A 23321-nucleotide genomic window follows, 5' to 3' on the forward strand; every position below is an offset into this window, starting at 1 on the left:
ATAACAATGGGAATATTGATTCAGGGGGAGCATCAGGAAACAATAGTGGTACTAATCAAAGAAATAACAGAGAGTTCATGGATCAAGAGGGAGGTTCGTCTTCAAGAAGTCAACTTCCATCTGCAAGAAAATGGTCTAAGTCACACACACCTGACTTAATCATTGAAAACCCGGACAGTGGTGTAAGAACAAGAAAAGCCACTCCAAATGAATGTCTCTACCATTCTTTTCTACCTCAAACGGAATCTAAGAAGGTTGAAGAAGCTCTGCGAGATCCTGACTGGGTTACAGCAATGCAAGAGGCACTCAATGAATTTGAAAGGAACAAAGTCTAGACCCTTGTACCAAGACCAAAGAATGGATCTGTAGTAGGCACGAAGTGGGTGTTCAGAAACAAAACTGATAGTGAGGGCATTATTACAAGGAATAAAGCAAGACTGGTTGCAAAGGGTTACTCACAACAAAAAGGCATTGATTATGATGAGACTTTTGCTCCAATTGCTAGACTTGAGGTAATTAGAATCTTTCTTGCCTATGCTGCTCATAACAAGTTTAAGGTGTTCCAAATAGATGTGAAGAGTGCATTCTTAAATGAAGAACTCGAAGAGGAAGTTTATGTTGAACAGCCTCCATGTTTTATTGATCCAAAGTATCCAGATCATGTCTACTTACTGGATAAAGCACTCTATGGATTGAATCAAGCTCCAAGGGCCTTGTATGAAACACTTGCTCTATTTTTTTCTAGACAGTGGTTTTGTTAGGAATATATGTGCATTAGTTTGATGATATGTTTAACAAAACACTTAAGTAGAAATTTAGTGTCTGTAGCCTCAACGGATAAGACCACTTTGGCTATCCGTTGATGGTGTAGCTTTACTTAGAAATAAGTCTAGTATTGTAGCATATTTCAGTCTCTGTATTTAAAATGTAATTCTTAGAAGTTGAGAGAAACTATGAGTCATGTTGACTACTAGATGATATGCAGATAGGAAGGCCAATTGTAAATATTTCATGCCTTGTAATTTTGTATAAATGAAGTGGTATCAACGGATGACTTAAAGACCTTCAATGGATGAGAAGCTAAGCTTCAACGGATGTCTCTAAAAGCTTCAACGGATAACATCCTTCAACGGATGAGAGCATCAACGGATGAAAGCTTCAACGGATAACATCCTTCAACGGATGAAGTCATCAACGGATGAAAGCTTCAACGGATGTTCTGCTAATTAGCCGTTGATAAGTGGTAGTTGTACCTACAAACAGAGGCACATGGGTTGTCAGAGAAAACTGAGATGTGGTAGCCGAATTTCAGGATCAACAGAAAAAGCAGCCGTTCTTCTTTAGTACAAAGACGCAATAGTCAACAAAGTACTTGATTGAACAGGAAAAGAAGCAAGTGAAGAACTTATTTTACTATTGTAATTTTATATTGTTTTTCACTTGTACACTTGGTAATATATAAACCAAGAAGAAGCTAGTAATTAGAGAGAGATTTTCCAGAGCTGTTAAGAAATATCTTGAGAGAAAATTCATCTAGTTTGTACTAGGATGCAGCTGTGATCAACATTGTTGAACACAGATTTTCTAATATACCATCTCTGGTGGAACAACAAATCCACCAGAAAAGTTTTTAAAGTTTGTTGTGTTCCTTACATTTTGTGTTTGAATATATATCTGTCTGCATTAGCTCAAAGCAATTCATACACTTGTTCATCTAGAACACACTGCTTTAATAAACTTCTCAAAACCTGAAAAAGTTTTGAGATTTACATTCAACCCCCCCTTCTGTAAATCTCATTGTTAGTCCTCTAGGAATAACAATTGGTATCAGAGCCTGCTCTTGACACACAAAGAGTTTAAAGATCTTGGAATCTAACAAAGATGAGTAAGAAGGATATTGGAGTAAAGATCCCAGTTCTTGACAAAGACAGTTATCACCACTGGAAGGTGAAAATGCACCTTCATCTACTCTCCCAAGATGAAGGTTATGTAAACTGCATTGAGAATGATCCTCACATTCCCCACAAAGTAGCCACAGTTGCTACGGCCACAATTGCTGTTGGTCAATCCATTCCAAAACCTAGAGCAGAATGGACAATGGAAGACACAGAAGAAGTCCACAAGGATAAGAAGGCTATGAACATTTTGTTTAATGGTCTTGACAAGGATATGTTTGATAATGTGATAAATTGTTCAACTGCCAAAGAGGTTTGGGACACAGTTCAGCTGCTGTGTGAAGGTACAGAACAAGTAAAAGAGAACAAAATGCAGCTTCTCATTCAACAGTATGAGTACTTTCATTTTGAAGAGAATGAATCTTTAAATGACACATTCAATAGATTCCAAAAGCTGTTGAATGGACTGAAGCTGTATGGTAGAGTGTACCAGGTGAAGGATTCAAATCTTAAATTTTTGAGATCCTTACCAAAGGAATGGAAACCCATGACTGTTTCCTTAAGAAACTCTCAGGATTATAAGGACTTTACTCTTGAAAGATTATATGGAATCTTGAAGACTTATGAACTAGAGTTGGAACAGGATGAGGTATTGGAGAGGGGGAGAAAGAAAGGAGGTTCAGTTGCATTGGTAGCTGAAAATGAGAAAGCATGCAGAAAAGAAACTGTGAGATCTACATCAAGCTCCAAAGATGGTGTAAGAAATCCAGAATCAGACAAGGGTAAAGAGCAAGTTGCTGAAAATGAAGACAACTCCAGTCAAGATGACTCTGATGGTATTGATGAGCATCTTGCATTTCTGTCCAGGAGATTTGCAAAGATGAAGTTCAGGAAAAACACTAGAGCCACTAAACCCTATAAGAACATGGTGGACAAATCCAAGTTCAAGTGTTTTAATTGTGGTATAAGTGGACACTTTGCAAGTGAGTGCAGAAAGCCAACCTCTGAAAAGAAGAAATTTGAACAAGTAGATTACAAAAAGAAATATTTTGATCTGCTCAAACAGAAGGAAAGGGCTTTCATTACTCAAGAAAAGGACTGGGCAGCTGATGGAGATGAAGAGGATGAAGATGTGGATTATGTCAACCTTGCTCTCATGGCTGATTCTGAAGAAAACGAAGTTAGTTCATCAAGCAATCAGGTAATCACTACTGATTTAACACAGCTTACTAAAGAAGAGTGCAATGATGCTTTCAATGACATGTCTACTGAATTGTATCATTTGCGTGTGTCTCTTAAATCTCTTGCTAAAGAAAATAGTAGGATCAAAGAGAACAATCTGTTTTTAAGCAATAGAAATACTGTGTTAGAAAATAAGTTGATTGACCTAGAGAAAACAAAATTGCATTGTATATCTGTTGAGAATGAACTAGCTGAATCTGTTAAGAAAGTAGAAATACTTTCCAATCAATTAGAGAAAGAGCAAGAGGTGATTAAAGCCTGGAAAACATCTAGGGATGTAAGTGCTCAAATTGCCAAAGTCCAAGGAATTGAATCATTCTGTGAAACTGCCTGGGATAAAAATAAAAAGAAACTGGAATTAATTGATGGACTGTCAACGGATGTGGAATCAACGGATGATGAAAGTTATCCGTTGAAGGAAGAAAAGGAACATCCGTTGAAGGTTCCTCAATTAAAACAGGCAGATGTTTCTAAAAGAGAAAATCTAAAGAAACTCAACAAAAAGTTTGGTTCAACTTCAAAGAACTTTGTCAAAGAAGAAGCAAACACATCCAAAGATGTCAGAAAGGTGAATGTAGGGCACATGACCTTAGAACAGTTAAACAATAGGCTCAAGATGGTTGAGGATAAAAAGGAATCCAAAAGGAAATCCAACAGAAATGGGAAGGTAGGAGTTAACAAACATAACAATTACACACCTGATAAGTATGCTCCTAGAAAAAGCTGTGTGCATTGTAGTAGTGTTAATCATCTATCTGCTAATTGTAAATCTATTAAGAAATCTTCCATAACTGTACCCTCTTCCATGCCTAACATGTCTGTATCACCTCTACATGCTATGCCTGTTATGTCTCAACAAAATCCTTATGCACATTATGCAAACATGCCATATTTTAACAATCCTTATCTTGCTGCATTCAGTATGCCTCAAATGCCATACAATATGCCAATATGGAATAACATGTATGCACAATCCATGCCTAATAATTCTATAAATGTGCTGGATAATGTTGTGACTAACCCTACACCTCAACCAACCACATCTAAGACCAAGGTTGACTCAAACTCACCTAAGTCTAAAGATGCAGGAGGAATGAAGTCTAGGAGAAAGGCTAACAAGAATGGACCCAAGGAAACTTGGGTACCAAAATCAAATTGATTGATTTTGTGGTGTGCAGGAAAATAGAAGAAATCTATGGTACTTGGACAGTGGCTGTTCAAGACACATGACTGGAGATTTCTCCCTGCTCACAGAGTTTAAAGAGAGAGCTGGCCCCAGCATAACCTTTGGAGATGACAGCAAAGGGTTTACTATGGGATATGGCTTGATTTCAACAAGGAATGTCATCATTGAAGAAGTTGCATTAGTTGATGGTCTCAAGCACAACTTACTGAGCATCAGTCAACTATGTGATAGAGGGAATACAGTTTCCTTCAATTCTGAAGCCTGTGTTGTCACTAGTAAGAAAGACAACAAAGTGGTTCTAACTGGAGTTAGAAAAGGAAATGTGTACTTAGCTGACTTCAACTCTACAGATGCAGAATCTATTACTTGTCTCTTCAGCAAAGCAAGTTCAGTTGAGAGTTGGCTATGGCACAAGAAGCTATCCCATTTGAATTTCAAGACAATGAATGATCTAGTCAAAAAGGACTTAGTAAGAGGAATTCCTCTTGTTGAATTCTCAAGGGATGGTCTGTGTGATGCTTGTCAAAAAGGCAAACAAAGGAAAGCATCATTTCAGAAGAAGCTTGAAACAACAATTGATGAACCATTACAGCTGCTACATATGGATTTGTTTGGACCAGTCAATGTATTGTCAATAGCAAGAAAAAGATATTGCTTAGTGATTGTAGATGATTTCTCAAAGTTCTCATGGGTCTATTTTCTTGGATCAAAGGCTGAAGCAAGTGAAATCATTATCAATCACATCAGGCAAGTCAATAATCATCCTGACTTGAAGGTAAGAAACATCAGGAGTGACAATGGAACTGAGTTCAAGAATTTGACATTAAGGCTGTTCTGTGAAGAAAATGGAATCATGCATGAGTTCTCAGCTCCAAGAACACCTCAGCAAAATGGGGTAGTTGAAAGAAAGAATAGATCTTTAATTGAGGCTGCCAGAACAATGCTTGAAGAATCAAAGTTACCAACATATTTTTGGGCTGAAGCTGTTAATTGTGCCTGTTTCACTCAAAATATTTCTTTGATCAATCAAGCTAAAGGCATGACTCCTTATCAGTTGTTCAAGAAAAGAAAACCAACTCTAAACTTTCTTCATGTCTTTGGATGTAAATGTTTTATACTGAGGAATCAATCTGACCATAAAGGGAAGTTTGATGCAAAGGCTGATGAAGGAATATTTGTTGGTTATTCAGCTGGAAAATCTTATAGGGTCTACAATCTAAGAACCAACATTGTTATGGAATCTGTGCATGTTGTGTTTGATGATAAAAAGATTGATGGACTAACAGATGAGGAACATTATGAGAGACTCAAATTTGACAATATTGAAATATATTGTGATGATAGTGAAGAAGAGATTGATGGAGACGACACTTCAAAAGGAATACAAAATTTGCCCCTGGATAATGCACAAAATTCAGCATCCGTTGAAAGACATTGTGCATCATCCGTTGAAGTACTTAATGAAGCATCCGTTGATCATAGCTCATCAACTGATAATCAATTTACATCATTAATTGATGGAACTCCAAGTTCCCTGCAAAGGACCAACAACTCAGGGGGAGTTTCAACAAATCAAAACGCTGTCTCACATCATGACAATACTGAGATCACCTCATCTAGAGCTCATCTTCCACCTCAAAGGAAATGGACCAAGAATCATCCCTTTGAACTGATCATTGGTGATGCATCATCTAAAGTGCAAACAAGAAGAGCTACTCAAGATGAATGTCTGTATAGTAGTTTTCTATCTCAGGAGGAACCTAAGAAAGTGGAAGAAGCCTTATTGGATCCAGATTGGATATTAGCTATGCAGGAAGAGCTAAACCAATTTGAGAAAAACCAAGTTTGGAAGCTGGTACCCAAACCAAAGAACAAGAGTCCTATTGATACAAAATGGGTATTCAGAAATAAGATGGATGAAAATGGCATTATCATAAGGAATAAAGCCAGATTGGTTGCTAAAGGCTATTCTCAGCAAGAGGGAATAGATTTTGATGAGACATATGCTCCTGTTGCAAGACTTGAAGCTATCAGAATCTTTCTAGCCTATGCAGCCCATGCCAATTTCAAAGTCTATCAAATGGATGTCAAGAGTGCATTTCTAAATGGAAAATTAGAGGAAGAAGTCTATGTAAGTCAACCTCCAGGATTTGAAGATCCAAATTTTCCAGACTATGTGTATTATCTGTTGAAAGCACTCTATGGACTGAAGCAAGCACCTAGAGCCTGGTATGAAACATTATCAAAATTTCTTTTGGAGAATCACTTCACTAGAGGTACTGTTGATAAAACTCTCTTCTTTAGAAATGTTAATGGCTCTAGTATACTTGTTCAAATTTATGTAGATGACATAATATTTGGTTCTAAAGATAATAAACTTTGTAAAAAGTTTGCTAAGCTAATGCAAAGTAATTATGAAATGAGCCTAATGGGAGAACTAACCTATTTTCTTGGTTTACAAATTAAACAAGTTAGTAATGGAATTTTCATTAGTCAAACTAAATATATTCATGATCTTTTAAAGAAGTTTGACTTAATGGAATATTCATCTGCAAAAACTCCCATGGCCACTGCCACCAAACTTGAATTAAATAAGACTGAAAGGTCTGTGGACATTACAAGTTATAGAGGCATGGTTGGTTCACTTTTATATTTAACTGCTAGCAGACCAGATATAATGTTTGCTACATGTCTGTGTGCTAGATTTCAAGCTGATCCTAGGGAGTCTCACTTAATTGCTATCAAGAGAATTTTCAGATATCTCAAGGGTACACCAAATTTAGGAATTTGGTATCCTAGAGAATCTGGCTTTGATCTAATTGGTTATTCAGATGCAGACTATGCAGGTTGCAAAATAGACAGGAAAAGTACAACAGGCTCCTGCCAATTCCTGGGAAACAAGCTTGTATCATGGTTTAGCAAAAAGCAAAATTCAGTCTCTACTTCTACAGCTGAGGCTGAATACATTGCTGCTGGAAGTTGCTGTTCTCAAATGTTATGGATGAGGAATCAACTCCTTGATTATGGACTTCATGTTGATAGAATACCTATCTTTTGTGACAACACAAGTGCCATAGCCATAACAGAGAATCCTGTGCAGCACTCAAGGACCAAGCACATTGATATTAAGTACCACTTCATCAGGGAGCATGTCATGAATGGTACAGTGGAACTACATTTTGTTCCAAGTGAACAACAAATTGCTGACATATTTACCAAGCCACTTGATGAATCAACATTCACAAGATTGGTAAGTGAGCTAGGTATGCTTAATTACTCTTAAAATTCATGTCTTCTTTGCAATTTGAAGTGAAGCCTGAAGTATATTAGTTGCTAGAACAAATTTGACTTTTAACAAAGTTTATTCCATCAACGGATGTTCCCTATCCGTTGAAAGTCAAAATTGCTCTATCAACGGATATTCATTATCCGTTGAAAGACAAGTATATTTCTGGAACTTTTATCCGTCAACGGATAAAACTGAAGTACCTTTCAACGGATGACAATTTACATTATCCGTTGAAATGTCACATCAGACGTTTGAGGTGTCTCACAGCCGTTAATTCTATTTTCTTAACCGTTGATACCATACATACATCTGTATGTATTGGTTTTGAAGGTAGTTATTAGAATACTTACAGTTTATTCTTAAACGGCTGAAATTCACTAACACCTATTTACTGATTAATCCTTTATTTATTTCTTTTTCTTTGAAAGAATATAAGCCCTTCTGATTGTTCATTATTACTTTACGCTTTCTTAGAATTTCAAGCATTTACCATTTTCTCTCTGCAAAACCTTCAAGTTATTCTCTGCAATTTCTACTCACAACAATGGCACCAGTCGTGAAGATTATGTCTCAATCTGGGTTCATCTACGAGAAGAACAATTTCATAGCTCTGGTAGAAAATAATGAAGCCCACTCAGATTATCACAAAATGATGGACTTCATCAAAAACTGTAAACTTAGCTATGCAATGCTGGAAGCCCCAACGATTTTCTGTGAAGTAGTTGAGGAGATTTGGACAACTGCTGAGTTCAACTCCATGGATATGACTATCTCCTTCACTCTCAAAGGTAAAAATCACTGTATTAACTGTGATGACTTACAAGCATGTTTTAAATTACCTGAGAACAATGCCATGACACCACACACTGATAGTGATGTATCCAGCATGTTAGATTCCATAGGTTACTCTCTTAACTCTGCTAATTTAGGGGGTATTAGACGAAAAGGCCTTAGGAAAGAATGGAGTTTTCTTGGGGATGCCTTCATAAAGGTTTTCTCTGGGAAAATTAGTAATTTTGATGCCATAACTTCATCTCTTGTTAATATGTTCTATATGCTTGTTTCTGATAGGTACTTTAACTTTAGCAACTATGTGATGCTAGAATTAGGTACTAGATTAGGTAACAAAGCTAATAGACCTAATAACATCTATTATGCTAGATTCTTTATATTATTGGCTAACCATGTTGCTGAAAATTTAGTCATTATCAATGAGAATAATAAACTCAAGTGCTGGGCACAAGAGAAAAGAGTTCTTGCAGACTTATTGAGAATGGATCTCAACAGCAGTGTGCAATTGGTATATTTACCAATCATGAATGCACCCCAGGTAGGTGAGGTAATTGCTTCTACAACTCCTACTTCTTCCAACCCCTCTATTTCTTTATCTTCTAGTGTGGCCATGAAATCTGTGTCAATGCCCCAACAGATTTCTACCAAGGTCACCAAATCTAAACTTTCAAAATCCAAGACAAAGAAAACCACCTCTGTTGTTTCTCAAAAGACAACAGTTGTAACAACAACCATTAACCCTGAGGGAAGTGAACAGGGTGTGAGTGGTGAGGGGAGGGGTGAACATCAAAGAAACCCCCAGGATAAGGAAGGAGAGTTGAGTGCTTCCCAAGCTAGCCAAGCCCCAGTTTCTCAAAAAGCTGTGGTGGTTGAAAAGGTTTCTAGCACATCCCTAGTAGCATCCTCCCAAAAGGATGTTACTATTGAAAAGAGTTCCCAACCAGGAACACAGAACAAAAGAGGGAGGGACACTAAAGCCAAACACTCACCTACAAAAGCTTTTATTAGAAGAAAGAAGGCTAGAACCCAATCTTCTATACAGGGTGCACACACTGCACAGATACATCCATCTGTCTCTGTGCCTTCTCAAACTCAGTTTGATGTGACTCCAATAAATGTGGAGTCACAGCCCCATTCTCTCACAATAACTACACATCAATCACCAAATACTTCTTCACCATCTCTGGATGTGGATATGTTATTCCCATCAATTCCTGATTCTCCCTCTTTACAACTCAGGGAGGAGCCCCACTCAAATACAGGTGATCATCATCTTTTAGATGATTTGTTGGATCACCCGCAAATTCTTTCAGATATAATTGAAGGATCTGTATCAACACATATCAAATCAATCTATACAGATTCAACAGTTATATCACTTTCAATTTCATCTTCTTTTCCTTCTTCAACGGATATCACTCATCCGTTGACAAGTGGTTGCTCTTCAACGGATAAGCTTAACAGCAGTTATCCGTTGATAACAACAGTTTCACCTTCAACGGATATTCCACATCCGTTGATAGTCTCTACACAAATAACTGAAATGATTCCAAGTGTAGAAGACATGAATACTGTGCAATCACTTTTAGGATTGAGGGCAGGGACTGAAAATTTGAGTGAGAGGCTGGGTTGCTCCCAGGCAAAAGGAGAGATTGAGAGCACAAAAATGCATGCTATTTCTTCCAGCATGGCAAAAGTCAGTGAGTGGAGTACCACCTTAGAAGGTGAAGGTGAGGGAGTGAGATGTGTGAGCCAGGGGGAGCCCCTGATGCAAGAACATAGAGAAAAAGAGAGAAAAGCAGGTACAGTTGATACAAGGGTGGAACCAGCCATTGCTCATGAGTCAATGATTGTGGATGATGCTGAAAAGGAAAGACAATTTCAGCAACATTACAAAGCTGTAATTGATAACATTTCCTTGGATGCTGACACTTTTACTCATCCTGTGACAGCCTATCAAATGTTGGCTGCTCAGGGCAATGAGGAGGCAGAAAGGACACTACATCTAGTGCACTCAACAGAATCTCTTCAAAGGGATAAAGCTGCTATTAACAGGATGCCTTCTACAGCTGGTGAGCCATCTGAGGAATTTGGAGTAAATTCTGATGATGATGACTCTATTTCTTCTGATGGAAGCATGAACATAGGGGGAGATGAAGACCCTAGTTCCATTCCTAATCTACCTGAATGGGCCTTGACTAAGGAGCATAGAACAGGTGAATTCAATGTCCACTTGGTCAAACAAATCATCACTATTCAAAAGGCCATTCAGAACACTTCAAATGCAAATATCAAGGCTATCCTCCAAGCTCACCTGGACTCACTGCATCTCATAAAGTTGCAGCAAGTAAAGCAAAATATGAGTCTGGATGATCTCAGGAAAGATATTGCTGACTTGAAATCCTTCACTTCAGAAAAATTGGATTCAGTCATGCCCTATGGTACTTTGCAGGACTTGGTTTCGAGATTGAAAAAGGAATCAGTTACTGAACAAAGGCTGGCCAAGTTGGAAGACAGAGTTCAAGGAATTGAAGATTCTGTGGCCACCCTTCTTCTCAACCAACAATCTCAAACCAATCTCCTAATGCAGCTGGCAAAAGCACAAGGCTTGACCCCTCTCCTTGATGATAACAAAAAGGGGGAGAATAAAAGGGAAGGGGAAGGAGAGCCCTCTACAAAGATTCAGATATCTAAAGTGCTAGTTCCTGCCATCACTACCTCTCCAATCATTCAAATCAAGGGAAAACCTGATGGAATTGATTTGATTCAGCTAGCAGCAGCTGAAATACAAATGAAAGAACAATGGAGGAGAATTGATGAAAGGTTGCAATTGGTGTTTGGTTCTACACAAAATAAATCAACATCTGTGAAATTTAGCACAAAGATTGAACCAATCAACATGGAGCTCAAGCCAGTAGGGAGAAATAAGGTTGGAGAGACTTCTTTCAAGAATTTAAAACCTATGGTTCTAAAGCCTAACACTAGATCTAGTATGGACTCCACAAAGAATCCCCTAGACTTTGCTCAGATGCAGGAAGTAGACTTTCCTCTTCCAAAACCTGATGGAGACAAAGTTCTAAGTGCAAGCATCATAAAGAAGAAGGAGACCAAGGACAAGGGTGAGAGAATGAACATGGCCTTTATCTATAGAGAGGGAAAGAGTATCTGTGTGATGCAAGGACATCCCAAATTTCTAAAGGCTAAAAGGGAAGAAACCAGAAGGTTGAAGAAAGAAGCTGTAAAACTCAAGGCTGACAAAAGAGCACAAGCAAAGCTTGAAAAACAGCTAAAGTCAAGCCAAGTTGAAGAAATGAAAGGAATTGAAGTCAGGGGTGAAGAAAAGATTGCTAACTTAGATGAGGTTCTTGGGAGCATATTTGGTGAAAATATGGAAGAAAGAGAGGAATGGCAGAAGGGAAACAGAAGAAAGGCCAAGGCACACAGAAGGAGTGAAGATAACCCTGAAGATACCAAATCTATATCTAAACCACTACCTTCCATACCTGAACCTTTTGTTGCTGATCCCTCTATAAATATCCATGGTGAACCAATCACTCCAAAAGAGGAACCTATTGATTGGGACAACATCACATTGCCTACCTTTTTAACCACTCTACCACTACCAAAGAAACAGAAAAGAAAATCTAAATCTACACCTCCCCTAACCTCTAAGAAATTCACTCAAAAACAAAAACCTAACCCTAAGCCACCCATTTCTAAAGATGATTATGTTCACATCTGTGACATAAAAGAAGCTTCAGACATTAATCTCTATCTGGATGAGCTGGAGGAAGTAAGGGGAATAGCTGCCTACAGACAGCTACCAGAGAGATTGGTGTTCAGATATAAGGGAGCTTGGGAAAGAACATGGCCTCTCTACAGGATTCTAAATGAAGGCTACTCTACCTTGATCAGAGTCTTTTCAGCCATCAAAAAGGATTCTGGCTTTACCAGAACAGCCAAGACTGAAATTCTCAACAAGATTGCCAACATAAGGAAGACTTGGAGGGAATCAAATGCTTTGCCCAGAACCTTACTCATACAAGAAAGGGGAACTAAAATTCATAAATCACCTCATTGGTTGATGGAATTTAGAGATGACAAAGGAGTCAGAAGATTTTTCAGACTTGAAGACCAACTCAAGATTGCCAGCAATGAAACTCTCAAGGAAATGCAATCTAAGTTGGATATCAGTGATGAAGATGAAGCTGAATTCTTCAGACAACTCCAACTCCAAATTGAGGAAAATGACAAAGGGCTAGGAAAGAAAACCAGGGAACAAAGAAGAAAATGATGATTTGCTCAGGCTAGAGGAGCACCCTTGGAAATACTGTAAATCTTCAATTACCTCCTAGTACATACACTTTTGCAGCACTTTTATATTTCTACTTAGTTTCAATTCAAATATTTGTTAAGTGTTTTGTTATCATCAAGTTAACCCTGAATTTATGCCTACAATTCTTATAGACATAAATAGGGGGAGATTGTTAGGAATATATGTGCATTAGTTTGATGATATGTTTAACAAAACACTTAAGTAGAAATTTAGTGTCTGTAGCCTCAACGGATAAGACCACTTTGGCTATCCGTTGATGGTGTAGCTTTACTTAGAAATAAGTCTAGTATTGTAGCATATTTCAGTCTCTGTATTTAAAATGTAATTCTTAGAAGTTGAGAGAAACTATGAGTCATGTTGACTACTAGATGATATGCAGATAGGAAGGCCAATTGTAAATATTTCATGCCTTGTAATTTTGTATAAATGAAGTGGTATCAACGGATGACTTAAAGACCTTCAATGGATGAGAAGCTAAGCTTCAACGGATGTCTCTAAAAGCTTCAACGGATAACATCCTTCAACGGATGAGAGCATCAACGGATGAAAGCTTCAACGGATAACATCCTTCAACGGATGAAGTCATCAACGGATGAAAGCTTCAACGGATGTTCTGCTAATTAGCCGTTGATAAGTGGTAGTTGTACCTACAAACAGAGGCACATGGGTTGTCAGAGAAAACTGAGATGTGGTAGCCGAATTTCAGGATCAACAGAAAAAGCAGCCGTTCTTCTTTAGTACAAAGATGCAATAGTCAACAAAGTACTTGATTGAACAGGAAAAGAAGCAAGTGAAGAACTTATTTTACTATTGTAATTTTATATTGTTTTTCACTTGTACACTTGGTAATATATAAACCAAGAAGAAGCTAGTAATTAGAGAGAGATTTTCCAGAGCTGTTAAGAAATATCTTGAGAGAAAATTCATCTAGTTTGTACTAGGATGCAGCTGTGATCAACATTGTTGAACACAGATTTTCTAATATACCATCTCTGGTGGAACAACAAATCCACCAGAAAAGTTTTTAAAGTTTGTTGTGTTCCTTACATTTTGTGTTTGAATATATATCTGTCTGCATTAGCTCAAAGCAATTCATACACTTGTTCATCTAGAACACACTGCTTTAATAAACTTCTCAAAACCTGAAAAAGTTTTGAGATTTACATTCAACCCCCCTTCTGTAAATCTCATTGTTAGTCCTCTAGGAATAACAGGTTTCACAAGAGGTATAATCGATAAAACTTTCTTTTATAAATATTATGATAAGGACTTGTTATTAGTACAGATATATGTTGATGATATCATTTTTAGATCTACTAATGATAAATTCTGTGAGAGATTTGCAAAGCTAATGCAGTCCAGGTATCAAATGAGTATGATGGGAGAACTGAGTTACTTTTTTGGGTTACAAGGTAAATAGACTGATGAAGAAATCTTCATAAATCAATCCAAATACACCAGGAATCTACTCAAAAGATTTGGAATGCACGACTGCTCAACTCCATCAACTCCCATGGCCACTACAACCAAGTTAGATTTAAATACTGGTTCTTCAGTAGATATAACTAACTACAGAGGTATGATTGGATCACTCTTATATCTGACTGCTAGTAGAGATGATATTATGTATGCTACCTGTCTCTGTGCAAGGTTCCAAGCTGATCCTAGAGAACCTCATATGTTAGCTGTGAAACAAATTTTTAAGTATCTCAAAGGCACCATGAATCTGGGATTATGGTATCCTGGAGATTCAGACTTTAAGCTAATTGGATATTCAGATGCTGATTTTGCAGGATGCAAAATAGACAGGAAAAGCACTTCCGGAAGCTACCAATTTCTTGGTGGCAGATTGGTTTCTTGGTATAGGAAGAAACAAAAGTCAATTTCCACATCAACTGTAGAAGAAGAATACATTGTTGGAGGAAGCTGTTGTGCTTAGATTCTATGGATGAAGAATCAACTATTGGATTATGGGTTAGACTATTCTTCTATTCCTATATATTGTGATAATCAAAGTGCTATTACAATGACAGGAAATCCAGTGCAACATTCAATGACTAAACACATCAGCGTTAGGTACCATTTCATAAGGGAACATGTGGAAGCAGGTACAGTGGAATTGGTCTTTGTTCCAACAGATCAGCAAGTAACAGATATACTCATCAAGCCTCTATGTGAAGCTACTTTCAAAAGATTGGTAAATAAATTGGGAATGTTATCAGGACAATTCTCAAAATCTGATAATTAAAACTTCTGATATTTTTGAAGCATGGTATCTTATTATGTGTCAGTACTTATTAGATACTGATTATTGTGCTAAATGTTGATGCCATGATAACATACGATTTGTGCTAAATTATCTTATATGAAAAATGTATGTTGAACTACTGATTATGCATACATGCTCTGTTATTAGTTAAACTTGCTTTGACTAATAGGTTTTATCAGTAGTTAATAAATTATGATATTGGTCAACCCAGTTTTGACTAATAAATCCTGACAGTCGTAATTAAAATACCGATAATAGTCAAATCATGATTGACTATTATACTTCATTAATTATTTTGAAATTATTCGAAATAAATGATTATTCAGTATGTTTAATTAAACAGCGAGTTTGTGGAATATCTTTTAATTGCTTAAATGGGTTAGCTACTGATGCAAGTATCTAGTAATACTTGAGTATTCACATCAGGAATAGGAATATGAAGAGAGAGATTACTTTTTATTTGCCTAGATACGCGTAATTGTGTATTTATATTATGGTTAATTATTACATGGTTAATTAAAGATTTCCTTCAGTTTCTAACCTCTCTGCTATAAATACAACCCTTCACTCTAAAAACTACTCACTGCCTTTTTCATTCAAACTCCAAAATTCACTCAATTTCTTCATTCAGAATCTATAGCCACTGTTTGTTCTCTTTCACACGGAATTTATCGACCAATCTTCATTCCTGAATATGGAAGGCTGTATTTCGATCCCTTTCATCTCAAGGTAGTCTTCAACGTCCAAGATTATCCTTCTTCTGAGATCCCACAGTCAATTCTTGATCAACTTAACTCGGATGACACTCAGTCACTTCATCTCTTTAAAATAGACGTCCGCTTTGAAGAGATGAGAAGAGCCGAGGAGGCTGCATAACGACGCCTCGAGGAAGAACAACGTTGCCTCGTATGGTTGGAATTACAAGAGAATATCATTTCTCTTGCAGGTTCTATGTCACGTATCTTCCATTGGAGGTCGATGAAGAAGTTGGAAAAAGAAAAGAAGAAGAAGTCCGAGTAGTTAGATTGTATTAGGATTTTATGGTTAAAAATTCTATGAAATCTTGTACTTTGATTCTTAATAATTAATGAAAATATTTTTCCCTTCTTTGTTTCTTATTTGGCTGAATGAATTCTTGTTTACTTTCTTGTGTGTGCTTGAATGCTTTTAACTATTAATATTCAAATCAGTACTGCATGCTTAATTTCAGATGTTTTTAATAGTACATGTGAATAAACTAATCTCTGTTTAAGTTCATGTGATCACTTCAGTACAGATTAAGCACACTAAAGGAGGTAACTGTTGTTAAAGAAGAAAATTATGGAAGATTTAATTCTTAGTAAATAAGGATTATTATCTTTGAGTGTACTTGATTGTCTAAAATGTCTATTCAAGACATACTTTTGAGACTTTCTTTTTCTATTCAAGAAAGTTGCTCACACTCGTTCTTTAAAATAACACATCTTATATCTTAAATTTCTTCTCACAATTAAAACACTTGAATCATTTTCTCAAATATTGCCAAAAATCAAGTGACATAATTCTTGAATTATGCTCACCACTCAGAAACAACATTTAGTTGGTTAAAGACAACTTGCTGAGGTAGATCTTAGTGATACTAACAGAGACACAAAGGTTTCACCAGTTTTTACTGAAGACTCTGTGATAGATTTCAATAAACACATTCAAGTGTTAGTTCTTTGCAAGAAGAACAAGGTTTGAGATCATGGTACATTAAAGTAACCTGATCAAATCCTCTCCAATTCAAATGGAGGTTCTCATTATTGATGAACAACAGCTGTCATAACCACAGTTTTAACAGTGAGCTTAATTGTGTATTCACAAGGTATAACAACTGTTAATACTTTATCAGCATTTATTTTTCATGATATAAATCTTGTTGGTATGATTACTTCTAGACCTTATTTAAGGACTACCTCTAGTTGTATGACCACAGATCATCCTTCTTTAGCCACCTCTTATTTCTGTAGGACAATCTTTCTGATCTTTTTTCTGTGAGATGTATGAAAAGATTGAGAGCAAAATAGAATTTAAGAGAGGCAGGATCCTTCCTGACAAAAGGAGAGGTAGATGAGAGATAGGATTTAGTAATCCTTGCGAGGAAACTTTGACTATTCAAAGTCATGAGATGTGTGGTGTGAGGAGTAATGAGACTACTTTTAAAGAATAGAGAGATTAAGTTTTAATTGCTATTTGTTTGCAGGTTCTCAGAGTACTAAAGAAATAGATCCTGAACAACAATGTGTTGAATCTCAAGAAAACTCTGATGGACCAAGGGCTATTAATCTCGCTGCAAGTCTAAGTACTGATACTTTCTTGCAGTCCATATATTCTACTATTTCACCACATGAGATAATCCCTGTTTTTGTTGAAAAACAGTCTATTTACTCTACTTTACCATCACCTGAGAAAATCCATGTTGTTGCTGAAGATGTAGTAGCACAACATTTCATTCATAAAGTTTCATCCATTTCAGAATCACCACAACATTCTACAGGAACTGAGAAGCTCCAATTCATTTATCTACAATACTTAAAGATGTGGAGTTAACTGTTGAAGGTGTGGAAGCTTCTGAAGCTGCTGGATCATATATTGCACCAATTTCTAATTCTATTCTACATGCTGAAGCCGGTGATGAAGTTCAGCAATTAGTGCAAAATCCAGTTGCTATTGAAGAATCTAATGATGGTGAAGAAGCTAATGTTTCTAATACTATTATAGATCCCGAGGATGATCTTTTCTTCCCTGAAGATTTGCCTATGCATGTGAGACAACAGAAAATGAAAGAGTTAGATTCTAAGAAGAAGCAGGATTATTTTGATAATCTCTCGAATGCTCATTGGAAAGATGATACATATCCTATTTCCAGACCACAAGCTGTTACACATCTGGAAACAACAGAACAGAAGATTACAAATCCTGATATGCTGAATCATCTAAAAGCATCAACTTTAGTTGTCAGACGCTTACACACAGCTCATGAAGCAACTACTACTCAAATCAATCAGATCAAAGAATCATTGATTGCTTCGAAGCTGACTACTCATTAGGAAATTCAGAAACAAATTGCACCAATAGTTGTCAGGAAAACTACAATTGAAGCCAGTCAAGCTAGATTGGAAGCTAAACAAGCTCAAATGTCTGATCAACTTACAGAAGTACAGAATTCAATGGAGCTAATTCTTTCTCTACTGATTGGTGATGATACCAAAAAGGGGGAGAAAATTGTTAAATCTAAATGCAAACAGCTGACCTTGACAAATACTGATTATGAAAATCCTGATAGAGGTAATAAGGTGGGACAGAAGGAAAGTAAAAGGAGAAGAGGTGAAGATCTAGTTGGAGTTGGTGGTTCATCAAAATCAATCACTAGATTTCAATCTAGAAAAGGTGGAGAGAGTAAGAGGAATGAAAGAAGAGTAGAAGATTTGACTGTGACTACAAAAATGCAAAAATCTTCATAAGTCACAACTGCTGCTGATAAAGACCAATGTATTCTGGAGATAGAAGCTGGTGCTGAAGCAAGTCAATATCTTCAAACTCTAAAAGTTAAAGGAAGAAAGACAACTTTGTTCTACAAGGATCCAAAGATTTAATTATTTGACTCTGAGGTGAGTAAAAGAATATTTGCAAAAGAAAATCCTGAAGTTGATATTAAACAGCTAAGGCAAATGGAGGAAGACTTCAAGAATTTCATGAAGACAGCAAATGCTGATATTGCTTTGATTTCTCAAGTACTTTATGAAGATGATCCTTCTAACAGACCAACCAGAGGTATAGTTATAAGGGAAATCAGTCAGGCAAAGAGAAGCTTAAAGGAAAAGAGAAGATATGAGAGAAGCCAAAGATTTCAAAGTCTAAAGCCAAAACTGTTGCAAAGAAGTAAACAATATCTAAGGAAACTAAATCTCAAATACTGATAGATCCAATCTATACAGTAGTTCAGGCTTATGATACTGAAGAAAAATGTGAAGAAGAAGAAATCAGCCAAGCTCACCAAAGAAAGAAGATTTATGGAGCTGATTAGGCTGATGAACTGAAATTAACCGCTGACAGTGCTCAAGTTAAAAAAACTAGTTCAGAAGGAAGAGTAAAGTCTGATATTCACTGAAGCAAGATTGAATATGCATACTTGATTCCTGCATTTAGATAGTTTTGACATCATCAATTGTAACTTGTCCATATTTCCATAATGAACAAGTTGGGGGAGATTGTTAGGAGCAATTGATGATATCAAGCAGAAAATATCAGAAGTTCACATCAGAACTTATATAAATGGATGATGATGTCATCAACTGATGATGATATCGACGGATAATGATATCGACGAATGATGATGTCAACGGATGATGTAATCAGTATTTGTAACATCGATTGATCTTCGATAAAAAAAGGAAACGGAAACTCAAGGCGGTTAAGGACTTTATCTCGGAAGTGTTGTATAGGTTTCCTTGTTGTTAATAGAATAGGATTCCTTATACATTGTGTGGGTGTGCTCTATATAAAGCACAGATTAGGTTCATGCTATATGCATTGCGACATTGTTATATCTTTCGCATAACCTAACAGCTCTCAAGGATATTTGTTCATCCTTTCGAGAGAGTACATTTGTAATCAGTTTTTATCTGTTAATATAAAAACTATTGATTATGTTGAAGCTTTGTCGAATTGATTGTATTAACTGTATTCCCCCCTCTACAGTTGATTAAGGGCCTAACATGATATCTTTAGCTGGTCTTCTAATCTAAAAAATCTTCTGGTATTCTTTTCATCCTTGAACTCCATCAACCAATATGTCCTCAAGTGCACTCTACTTCCAGTGTAAGGAATAGTTAATATTCTTGGTAGTGAACTTGGGTCTCTCCAGCTTTGTCTTATTTGTTCAATTTTGTTGATTATCTCCTTTTTGGCCACCATGGTGAATCCAAAAATTTTCTTGATTGGAGAGAATACTTTTACTAAGATAGAGTAGCCGTAATTGAGAATCCTATAAAGAGGCCAAGTGAATTCCTTTCCACCCTTGTACCTGAACAATAGTCTTTGTAACACCCTCAAATCCGGGGTCGGGGATCCGGGTTGTCACGAGTTCCATTTCCCTTAATAACACCCAATCTTAATAATTAATCAACTACTCTGTACCGTGACCCCACAATAAACACACACACCACACGTTATAGTCTCAGAGATGAACATCCAAAAATAATCACAAGTCATTTTATTCCACAATTAGCTGCCAATGCACCTTAAAAGGTTTTCTGAATAAACTTACATTTCTTTGCCATTATTACAATTCATAAATATACATAATCTGATACATCAAAAGTTGAAAGCCTAGCCTATTGGTAGTTCCTACCTCAGCTACAGCGACATCAACGCCTATAGGAAACTGCGGAACGTTTCCTATCCGCTCACGAATTGGGAGCTTGGTCCTGTTCATCTTGTCTATCTGATGTTGTGTGATGAAAGAAGAAAGCAAGGGTGAGCAACAAACCCACCAAAATAATATGTATAATGATTAACAATATATGAGCCTTCTCATAGTACCCATGAAAGTCTTGGTCAAAAGAAATGAACCAAGTTGATATCTTAATGCGATGAAGTCGCAAAATATTCAGTATATATATATATACATATATACTTTTCAAAATATGGGAAGTCCTCTTCCATGCATAATACACACAGAGTTCCAGTGTATAACTGTATAAAAATATCGTTGCAAGGTGATCTCATATATCTAACCTTGTCTCAACGTTTTTCTGAAAATCTTTATCATGCATAAGATAATCATTTACTAGATATAAGTTTAAAAGATGAAGTTACAAGATACTCCAATATACTTATATCTTTTCCAAATACTACTTGAACTACCACCGTTCAAGTTATAATTAGTTCAAAAGTTCATCACATAGATGAGACTACAAGATAATACTTGAATAGATTCAATCTTTGAAATATTAATGAATGAAATGAAGTTATGATATACTTCATTAAGTCCCGATATATATATACACCTATATATATACATACGTTTTCTGAAAACCTCTGTCATGTAAAGTATGAACAGAATTGCAATATCCAATAAATTTGGAAAGGAAAGAATTTTGGCATAAACCTGATATCTTGCTGATCAGGAAAAGATACCAATAAGTAACCTTTTCTACTAGTAGATGGATGAATCCCCCACCGGTCATCACCCTGGCCACATAAGGACCTTGTGCTGGACCGCCACCCGGCCTCTTACGCGTTGATGGACTGCCACCCAGCCACTTACACTTTGATAGACCGTACCCCGGCCTGTCGCTTATGCCGACTCAATAGATGGACTTACTTCCCGAACGTTGGGTAAGTAATCAATTCATTTATCAAAACAACAACCTCGTTGCGAATGTAAAATACACCACTGAGCCGGATCCCTCAAGTTTTGAGCGAGTATTTAAATCCCCTTCGAAAGGAAGATCTTAAATATAAAAATGAGTTTTGGGATCCACTCTAACTTTTAAAATCATTTTGAAGACTCGAAAACATTTTTAAGAATGTTTGGAGTAATGCTGATTTAATGAAATAAATCAGCCCCGATATATTAGAAAATATCTAAATATTATTATTTAAATAATATTCTCATAAAGATAATCCTTATAAAAATAATTGAAGTAGAAGTTTTAAAACTTATACTTGAAATGGATATTAAATAACCAAAGATATACTTATACGAAAGTATAATCTTTATTTGAATAATCGAAAATAAGTTTAATTATCGAAACATAATTCTTTAATAAAATAAAGAATATTAATTAATAATAAGGAGTCATAATGCCTCGAATGAATATTATAAATAACATTCATTAAATAAAATAAAGGAGTCATACATCCTCAAATGAATATCCAAGTAATATTCACTAAATAATATAAAGGAGTCATAAGTCCTCGAATGAATATTCAAGATAATATTCATTAATAAAATAAAGGAGTCATAAGTCCTCAAATGAATATTCAAGATAATATTCAATAATTAAATAAGCCGAGTCATAAGCCCTCAAATGAATATTCGAAATAATATTCAATAAATAAATAAGCCGAGTCATAAGCCCTCGAATGAATATTCGAAATAATATTCATTAAATAATATAAAGTTATCGAATAAACCTTATTCGATTAATAGTTTTGAAAACTATAACCATATATATATATAAAATCTACTCGGGATCCTCGACTCCCGGTTTTAGAAAATGTTTTCACCTTTGGGTCCCTATACTAAGGGTATATGCAAATTACCGCTATTCTCTAGCATAGGTATCATCAACTGAACCAACAGATATATATGGCAAGAATACGAAATAGGCATGTATATATATACCATATCAGCATGCTTCAATATATCGCAAAATTTGCTAATTAACCAACATGCATCTATCACAAGATAATGCATATACATATATACATCACAACAACAGTATAACGGGTAGAAAACTTGCCTGAGCGACTGGGGGTTACGAATGGCTCGGGACGAGTCTTGTAACCTATAAGCAACAAGTAAGTTGGAATTAAACCAAAGTCACTTGTAAATCTATACTCTAACCAACTCAGACTCTAACGCTCGTTTTGCGCTTATTGATTCTCTTAAGTCACTCGAGTACCCTCGGCTCCACCATTTTTAATAATTTAACCATTAAGAGTTTTAAGGCGATTCCTTCGCGGGTGTCTTACCAACTGCCTATTACACCTTACATAAATGTTTCATACTTCAATTAGTCCTTTAAGGTCTTTAACCTATGTTTCAAAGTAAGGCAAGGGGTAAAGGTTCGTTCGCGAAACATCGTTACTTAAAACAGCCGTTTCTCCTAAACCGTTCATCGGAATCAAACGAACCACATATCCAAACGAAGCTCGTAACATGAACTATCTAAACATAGCAATGGTCAAAACCTAGCAGTGAGTTCAAGGGTTCTGATGTTAAGAACAAAAACAGTCTACGGTAAATCGGGCATTACGACGGCTATGTTTACGCGATTTCCCAAATTTAAACCATTCCAAAACCATCACAATTCAACCCCAATTCACAACCCAATCAAACCTCCATCCAAAATACATTACAAAAGCCCCAAACCAACTCATTATAATCCATTTAATTACTCCTAAAACTTGAATTTAAACTATACTTAAGTTCTTTTAATCAAGACAACAAGATTCACCATTCCATTTCACTACCACTCCAACCCAAACTCTAACCACAAGCATTAAGCTACTATATCATCATAACAATCAAAATCATCTTATTATACAAAGGAATCTAG

The sequence above is a fragment of the Apium graveolens genome, chromosome 6 (assembly GCF_009905375.1).
Source record: "Apium graveolens cultivar Ventura chromosome 6, ASM990537v1, whole genome shotgun sequence".
NCBI lineage: Eukaryota > Viridiplantae > Streptophyta > Magnoliopsida > Apiales > Apiaceae > Apium > Apium graveolens.